Here is a 9,615-nt window from a genome sequence, read left to right as displayed (position 1 = left end):
CAGCAATTAATTACAAAATATACAAACTGCAGAATACAGATTACATATGTAAGCTACACATAATAACAATGACTTCGCATCATTTTAAAGTTTTTCTTTATTTAAACCTTATTATATGAATATATGTTCTGTGTCACTGCTGGCTTTTATTGTAAAAAAAAGCTACTGTAAATTATAAACGTGTGTATTTTGATCTGTAATGACACAGGTGGAGGTGTGACCTGGCTCGGGTTGCACCTGGTGAAAAATATCCTCACTCAGACTGATTCTCACAAGGATAGAAGAGCGCACACACACACACACACACACACACACACACACACACACGCACACACACACACACACACACACACACACACGCACACACACACACACACACACACACACACACACACGCACACACACACACACACACACACACACACACGCACATGCACACACTCACACTCACACACACACACACACACACACACACACACACACACACACACACACACACACACACACACACACACACACTCACACACACACACACACACACACACACACACTCTCTCTCCATGCCTTCTGCTAACTGTCTGAAAAACAGCCTTTTCTCCTGAAAGGTCACGCAGAGATTTGAATGACGGCTTTAAGTCCTCCGCTCAGATTACACTCTGCAGCTAGGAGCGTCCAATGGAAATGCAGAGAGTACGGGGAAGCAATTAATTGTAATGAATAATGGGACAAGTCTGGTTGGCATATGACCGCTAATTCTCCTTTTTTATGTTTTTCCCTCTGGAGGATTTAGGACGCTGATGCCAGCCACGCTGAGGTGTCTACATGCACACTAATTGAAAAGTGTGCGGACACCATTCAGTCGATTAATTAAATACAAGGATCCAAATGTACTGTAGGCGCCAAATTCTCCCAGAAATACATTTGATTGGCATTTTATATGGTATTTGATATATTTATTTTTTTGTTAAATGAGTGTTCACATTTTCTCCCTGTGATGCTGTTTCTAAGCAAGTGAAGAAATGTGACTTTTTTGGGACTTAAAATAGCATAAATGTAATGATTTTTTAAATTTGTGTCTGCACTAAAAGTCTCCACTGACAAGCTTCAAATTGGATAAAAGAATTCTGCAATTGACATTAGAGCCCGATTATCCACTTGAGTATTTTTATTTTAGTCCTTAATTTAAGAAAGAAACATTACATTACATGTTAGATGCTTTTACCCAAAGCGACTTACATACTCAATATGTGGGCAATCCCCACAGGAGCAATTTGGAGTGAAGTGTCTCAGGGACACAACGACATGCTGACAGCAGTGGGGTTTGAACCTGCTCCCCTGATCCCAACACCAGCACACTAACACACTGGGCCACGCACCTCCCAAATATTTAAATGCAGGCCTTTAATTTCTAAAAACACCAGTGTTAGTTATGACAAATCCTCCTCCTTCTCCTGGTTATATTTGAAGTTGTCGCAAAAAATAATGATGTTTTGATGAGTTTTAATTAGAATTGTGAGTAAGAGCACAGGGACCAGCTCGGCGAACCCTCAGCTAATAATTATGGTAAATAAGATGATAATTAACTGGGAAATGTGTCACATCGACCTGTTGCAAGTTCAAATATTGATATGGGAGAGGGCAGGTAATTTAATATATCATTATTTATGTGTTATTTGTGGCTTTCAGAGTGATTGCAAGTGGAAGTCATTAAATAAGGAGGTTGTGTTTGAGTCCTAAAATCTAAGATGAATCAGTCTCTGACTTTGAGAGGGGAACATGGTTTTGTATTGTGTCATTTTAGACATGAGAAAGGGACATTTTGGAGGGAAACTACTGCTGTAAGAAGAGTGAAAATCTATATATTTGCATTTCTGCATGCAGATATGTCAAGGTCAAAGGTCAAGACACCCCCTCAATATCTTCCAGCCGCCATCATTCATGCATCATGTGCACGAGGTGCGTTCAATGGCCGCTGGCTGCGTGACATTTCTGCAGCCCTTTAGGTTACGTCTGGCATTAAAGAAGGCCCCAGAATTCAGGGGCTTACGTCCAAAATAGAAGAAATATGTCAAAAAGCAGCTGCTGTTCATCCTAATGTGGTGGGTAAATTAAATTCCACTTTGGGAAAACAACCACTCCTTAAATCAGAAGAGTGAAATGTGTGAAATCAGATCATCAGGGGGAAATGGAATCATTACACATCATCCCAGCTGATTTGCACTCCTTGTCTGCAACAATGTGACATCTTCTGTCTGGCACAAAGAATTGATTTTATGATTTGAAAAAGGTCTTATAAGGGAAAAAAAAAAGGATGATGTTCCCAAGGAGGTTTTAACAGGCGTGCGGATCGATAGCAGAGACTGTTCAATGATGCAGCGTGGCGGCCAGAGATAGAAATGAATCGATAGCAGCATCGGAGAAACGTCCAATTTATTCTGCAGACGGTGGTGATTGGCAGCTGGAGAGGGAGTACAATACAATATCAGATATTACACAGCAGGACTGCAACATTGAAGATGTTAAAAGACTCCATTAAGTACCATAAGGGTGGAGAGAAACTTATACATTAACTAAAGTGCAGATTTTGAGGTTCCTTATCCATTTTATGCCTCCTTAAACGTCTAATTAATAATAACTCTAAATTAATTAAATATATAACACGGGTCTATTCATTTTTAGACAATCCAATGCAAAAAAGTGACATATTTTGCCTTTAAGTATTTTTTGACATTTATTGTTTTTTAATGATCAGATGGATCTGTTATAAGGTATGTAATAATTCATGTTAAATTAATATAATTAAATGTTAAATATTGTCTTACTTTGATTTGGATATTGGAATTGTCAATATTTCAATTTCTTATTTTTTAAACGATTGCATGTTCTCTCTACGGCTGAACAAAGTCAACCCTTAGTTCCCTGAATGCACACAGTTGACCACATGCACCGATAAAAAGACCCCAAAGAATCAACACCTTGCCCCAGAAGCAGGTTGTTTTTTGGGGGTGATTTCGCAGCCTGCTGCCCCTCCGGCTGGTTTGTGGCCGTACAAGTTTTTTTATCTCGAGAGCACGATTTGAGGGATTTCTCTGAGACTTTGATCTCTGCATCCATCCAGCTTCAATACAGCTTAACCCTTATCACCATCAGCCCAGAGACCCCCGGCATCAAGACGGATTTACAGGCAGGGACCCCCGGTTACTTCCAACATGTAATCCATCACAGATTATTAAAGATTACTCATCAAATGCTCCCCAGCTGTTGTGAGTGACGGCCGTCAGGAACTAAGAATTCACATTTAAACAGCTTTTTGTTTCAAACTGTAATCATTTGAATCTGTCATTATTGAAGACTTTCCAAAAATCAATACTCATATCCTCTCAAACATCAGTGGGTTATCAAAACATCTATCAAGCATGCATCAAATATATTGGGATTAGGCAAGTTAAAATATACTTATTTTAATATTGAGATGATTGTCAATCAGTTCATGTTTTTATCTAGAGCAATGTAATAATTCATCATAGCATGCTGAAGGTGTTTCATTTGTTGAAATGTTAAAAACAGACTTATTCATAAATAGTTCCTCCATATAGGATTCCTAACAACCCTACTTACTAGCAAGTCTTAGTTTTACATCAGTATATTCAAAATGTATTTATTTGAGATGATGGTAGGCGAATAAACTAGTTTATCGAAAGCAATCAGGATCTCTACAGGATGAACGGTGCATTTAGCAACTCTTTCTCTAAATCTAAAGAGAACAGAGAATTATTGGAATGGGTTACATTCCCTTCAGGGAGTCTCTGAGCTACATCAACGATTAGCATTCCCTGCTAACATTGTCTAAACACTTGAATCAGTGGATTGGATTATTTCCCTGAGACAAAGCACAGAAAACACACAGAGGATCTCAGGAGACGCACCTCAGTGATTTCAAGTTAATCCAAGTTAACCTGTGTAGAAGGGATTTACCGTGTCACTCAATTAGAACATGAAACAACAAGTGGCTTCAGTTACACAGGTTCTACTGGGAGTGTGAGATTATTATGCTTATTAAGTTATGCTAAACCAACTGATTTAATATTGGCAATTTTAGGGATAGAAATGTGTAATTCAATAATATTTGTAGGTCTGAAGTCGTAAAGAAATATCTATTGACAATATACATTTCTAATTTTATATATTTTAAACATTTTCATATGTTGTTTTACATGAAAACATACTTGGGAAAAAATAAATGATCTGAAATATACATTTTTAAATGTCTTTAAGATTAGTTGTCTGAAGTTGGACAAGCAGAAACAAATTAACCATAATGTGATCTAGTTGTTTAAGGATAGTCATGATTGGAATATGCAATACAATGACCCAGTGTGGTTTTCTAAACACTTATCGCCTCTTTTTACAAATAAATGCCATGGCAGAATAGTATGGCAGAACAAAAGCTCTCCAACTCCCAGGAGAAGAGAGGGAAAGAGAAATAGTTTCAGCGCTGTGAGGAAGATAGTAAAGAAAAATAATCCGTGGCCCTCCGAGGGGAGAAGTGGAAACACAACACTTGAAAAAGATCTCCATTATCTGTAATCGCAAACTATCTCTCCTCTCAAAAAGAGGAGATTGCTGAGGGAGTGTTTGAAGAGGGCTGAGGCTCTATAGGCTGCAGGACTCAGGGGTTTGTTTGAGGATTATGAGGACGTTTACAACCAGAGCGAGGGCGTGGTGCGAGGGGCCCCGGCCTCTGAGGGTCCCAAGCAGCTCTGCATCCCTGCAAACACTGATGGACAGCTCCAGTTCACACACAGTGAAGAAGGGACACATTTGAAAAGTGAAAATGCTTTTCCAAATACACTTCACTCTTCATTCCCCTTATACCGTAAGTCATAAAGCAGCTAGAGTGCAGCTGTATGATGCTGCTGAATTGGAAAAAACACTGATTTGAAGACTAGTTGAAGATAAAAGTGGCATTTTATTGATCCAACAAGGGGGAAATGTAATTGTTAAAGCAGCTCAGAGTCCAAAGCATCGCAAAACAAGTTATGAATACAAATAAAACAAGATAAACATGAATTATGAACTTATCTCACTGGAATATTTCACCTATACTAAACAAAAGGTATTTAAACAGTGGCTTGCTAAAACTAAAAAGTGTTTAGTTCTAATTGAATAAATACGATAATACACTGCCCTCTGCACGCAAACCAACATTAATTTGGGATAAAGTTGTTGAACAATTCAAGACAATTGCAAGCAAACGCATGTACAAGTTGCTTTAATAAAATCAATTAAAAGGTTGAAATATATATCTACCAAGTGGAATTAAAACTGTGACCTGCTCCTTTAAATTGATCCTTCAAAGCCATCCTGTTGTTAGAGTTCTCTGCATTGCAGGACACTGGAGAGGTTTGCTCTTCATCATATTCAACTGAATACAACACAGGAGCATTTCAATAGTATATGGTAAGTTCTCCATCTAGTGTCTGTAACCTGCATTACGATTTAAAGTGAGTCACGGAAATAATATTATATAATTTACCCTCATTGAAAAAGGCACTAGTCCAATTAAACACAATTACTTACAATACTATCAAATATCTAAATAATAATAATAATATTAAAAAGTGTATGTTTTTAAAAGTTTGATAGATAGGGTACATTCTTCTGGTTGGTAAGAAGAACATGTCTTCTATTATGTTTTATTCTTTTACATTTTTTTATTTTCGAAATAATTACAGCAACCCACATTTTAAAAAACAACGGTAAGAATTGGTAAAGATTTGACAACGTCAGAAAAAAATCGGAAAACGCTTGGTCCTACATTTCCCATAATGCAACTTGGGGACCCACCCTGCTTGTGTGTGTCTTCGAAGCTCCTCCACGGTTTGTAGTGCTACTTTCCTGTTGTAAAATACGTTTATAATCTGAATTATGTGTTTACATTCGACTGTGAAGGGAGGCAAGAAGTGTTTGCATGTTTTACATAAGTTAAAGTATTAATATGACGATGTTTCAAGTCTGTTATAACTGTTAAAGTCCTTTGAAGGTATTTGCATCACAAAGTTATAACATGTTGTAGCTGTGTGAGTTGGAGAGATGTCGTCATTACTTGACTGTTGTAAATGTAATACTTAGTATAAGTCCATACAATGTCCAATGTTCTGCTTTATTCCATAGGTCACAAAAGGGACTTTAAAACGTTCCTGTAAGGTCTTTCAACCTAAAAAAAAAGACAAACAAAATAACCCAAACATCTTTGTACTGCTAATTCTGAGCCTACAGTATTTTTACTCGTTTCTTATACTTTTACTTAAGTAATATTTAGAATGCAGAACTTGTACATTGTGGAAATACTACCTTAATTAATTAACATATCTGAAAACCACCATTGCTGTAGTTTGATCTGCAAAAGTGCATCATGTCCTTTGAGGATCAAATGTTTTCACATCAAATCTGGATCTAAAAAGTAACTTGTTGCCAAAACATTTTCCTCTCTTAAACACCCTCTTGAGTTAAGAACAAGTTCCTTAGAATGAAGACAAATAAATCATTATTGATGGTTATTTATCACTTTCCCCAAGAGGCAAATCCCTTGCTTTTACTCTGAAAAGGTCCAACAGGAAACTGGGAGGGACACCATTTGAAAAGGACAAAGCTGCAGCTGTTTTGAGCTCCTCCTCCTCCTCCCCCTCCCCCCATGTGAATTTATATAAGTGTGTGTGTGTGTCGTCCTCCCCTCACTTCACTCACAGAGATCTCATTATAGGTTTCCTGTGAGATTCTGCAGTATTCAACTTCTCCTCCTTTAAGGACGATCCAAACAGCACAATGGTGAGTATTAAGGCCTTGTTTTTACTACTTACACCCGAAAGAAAAGTATCATTTGTTGTATTTTAAGTGAGATTCTGAAGGGAAAAGTTACAATACTACTTTTCCTGTTGCTACTGTATACTTTCCCTCCAAAATCTGTCACATCCTGATTTAAGAAAAATGTCTTAAATCAGACTACATTTCTTAAATTCTTCTACTTTTGTGTCACTATGCTGCTACCAAAACCCCTTGCTGCACTATCTTAAAAGTGATTTACATGTTAAAAGAGTCGAAACATGTACCCAGGCTCCAGGAAAGGTTAAGTGTTTCCATATGTCTGTCTCAGGAGGGCGTACTTTTTTGCCCGGCTGCTTTTGGGAATGCTGATGTGGCTTCCAGAGGCCGCCTGTGTGTTTTACACGTCTATTTCTGCTGCCATCGCTCTGATAAGCTGCTGCATTCCTGAAGCTGGCTCTTTCCAAGGCATTAGCTTTTAAGATTATCTCCCTGCAGAGTCAAAGAAAACCAACTAACATTTTGATTAAACATGAGGTCAGGCACATGATGACAAAGCCCTGGAGCCATGGATCAACATATTGACTAAAAGAGTCTTATGTTAACTCTTCACTTCCTCTAAACTTTGTTCCCTAAACAAACGGCGAAAATGTTTGCAGGCCGTTTGAAAAGTGAAGAGGGAATAGAAGAAGTTTGGTGAGGAAAGTCTGGTTCCCCAAATGGTTTGATGACACTTCCCGTTGGGCCATTTATGAAACAACATGGAAAAAGAGGAGGTGTCCAGTCTTTAAGAGTCGCTTCCTTTTTAAAAACTAAGAATAGGGTGGGTTTGGATTGAAATTCATAGGATCTTTTATTCTGGATCCATTTATGTTAACGTTTGGGTGCATTTTGTGTGAAAACACAAGTTAAAACATTAGAAAACTTCTCCCTGTATCTCATTTTCAAGTGGAAAATAAAAGATATGCTCACAATGCTCCACTGTGTTTCCCCTCTCATGCTTAAGCCCTAACGTCAACTGTGACGTGGTTTCAGGACATGATACAGGAAGTCACTCTCTTTGCCGCCATTTCCAGGAAGTGTAGCCCTCGGAGGCCCAGCATTAACCAACAGAACCACTCCCACGTCCTCACTTCCTGTCAGACTCCTCTGGCTTACAAAATGGCCAATCAAAGCAGAACATGATCTTTATAACAGCTGTAAATGCACCGTAGAGTCGCTTGTATTTAAATAATAATATACGCTGCAGGAAACATGTCAGATGTCTGCGGGGAGCTCCACTCTAAAAAGCTCCCATGTGACCCCTTTCTCACAAGCTGCCTTAGGGGGAGGGGAGGTTAAGGGAACAAAACAATAGCACACAATGACAAAACGTTTTTGATGTGCACTGTTTAAGCTTAAAAAAACTGTTTTTTCCTAGTTTTCAGTTTTACAAATGGTGATGTTGTTGGATTAGAAGTACTAATAGAAGAACATTTTTTAACCATTTATCGATTTAGTTTTAAGAAAAACATAGATATCTTTCCTGAATAGAAGCTGACTTCATATATTACTAAGTAATCTGTATAGCGAAGAGTTAGTGACGGACACATTGTTCTGCGAGTGGCATTGGAAAAACATGACCAGTTGCTCTGTCAAGCCTCATAGGAATTTAAAAATAAAGTAAATATTTAACAAACCCTCTCATTATGAGGTCAGAGGTCAGCTGCAGCCTCTATGGAAACATGGAACTAGTTATTGTTAGTATTACACACAAGTGTTAGTTCACCTTAAGGCCACGTAAACGCTCCTTAGTGACACAAAGCAGTTAAGAATCAGTTGAAATGGATTTGATTTCAACACCAAAGGGTTGTTTTGTGATAGAGATTTTTGCACACTGCTTCTCCCAACATTTCTTTCAACTTTCAATCTCCTCGTGTGAAAGGTTAGTTAACACGACAGACGGTGTTGCATCCCGACGCCACATTTCCCCGACTGATGAGAGCATACGTGTTCCAGCCCTCAGCCTGCATGAACACATTGCCTCCACCCTCCATCCCCCCATCCTTCACCAGACACTAGAAATTCTTCAGGAGGGCGTGGGAGCTGCAGACTCTCTTCACAAGAGCCTGTCGATCCCCACTGCTGCCTTTTTTTAGATCCCTGACAGGATATGAGACAATGTGACAGTTTTCTGTTAAGTTTGCAGATGCAGACCGGGAGATTGAAATACTAATAAATCAGGTTGGAGTGTAAATAAATTAAAGATATACAAGAGGTAGAAGAAGTCAGGACTCCGCCCGTTGTTGGCGCTTAAGGTCATTTACAGCAGGTCAAGACAGGCTTAGACTGAAGTGTTTGCTTAAAGCTGGTTTTACTGTGAATTTAAGCAGAAAAAGTATTAAGATTGTTACTTATAAAAATATCAATATGCAGAGAATGATATTCTATAAAATTATAATGAATTGAAATGAACAAAATAAATTAATAATGATACATGTAAACAAATATTTAGCATAAATAATAATAATAATAATATAGCAATAGTAAATAAAATAATTAAAAAAGATATATGTCTAAAAAAAAATAAAAAAATCTTATTTTCCCCCTCTCCACAGCGCGAGTGTATCTCTATCCATGTGGGCCAGGCCGGAGTCCAGATGGGCAACACCTGCTGGGAGCTGTACTGCCTGGAGCACGGCATCCAGCCGGACGGCCGCATGCCCGCTGAGAAAGTAGCCAAAGGCCCCGACGACTCCTTCACCACCTTCTTCAGCGAGACCGGCACCGGGAAGTACGTCCCCAGAGCCATCT

The sequence above is a fragment of the Notothenia rossii genome, assembly GCF_949606895.1.
Source record: "Notothenia rossii genome assembly, chromosome: 3".
Classification (NCBI taxonomy): domain Eukaryota; kingdom Metazoa; phylum Chordata; class Actinopteri; order Perciformes; family Nototheniidae; genus Notothenia; species Notothenia rossii.
This window is presented reverse-complemented; position numbering follows the sequence as displayed.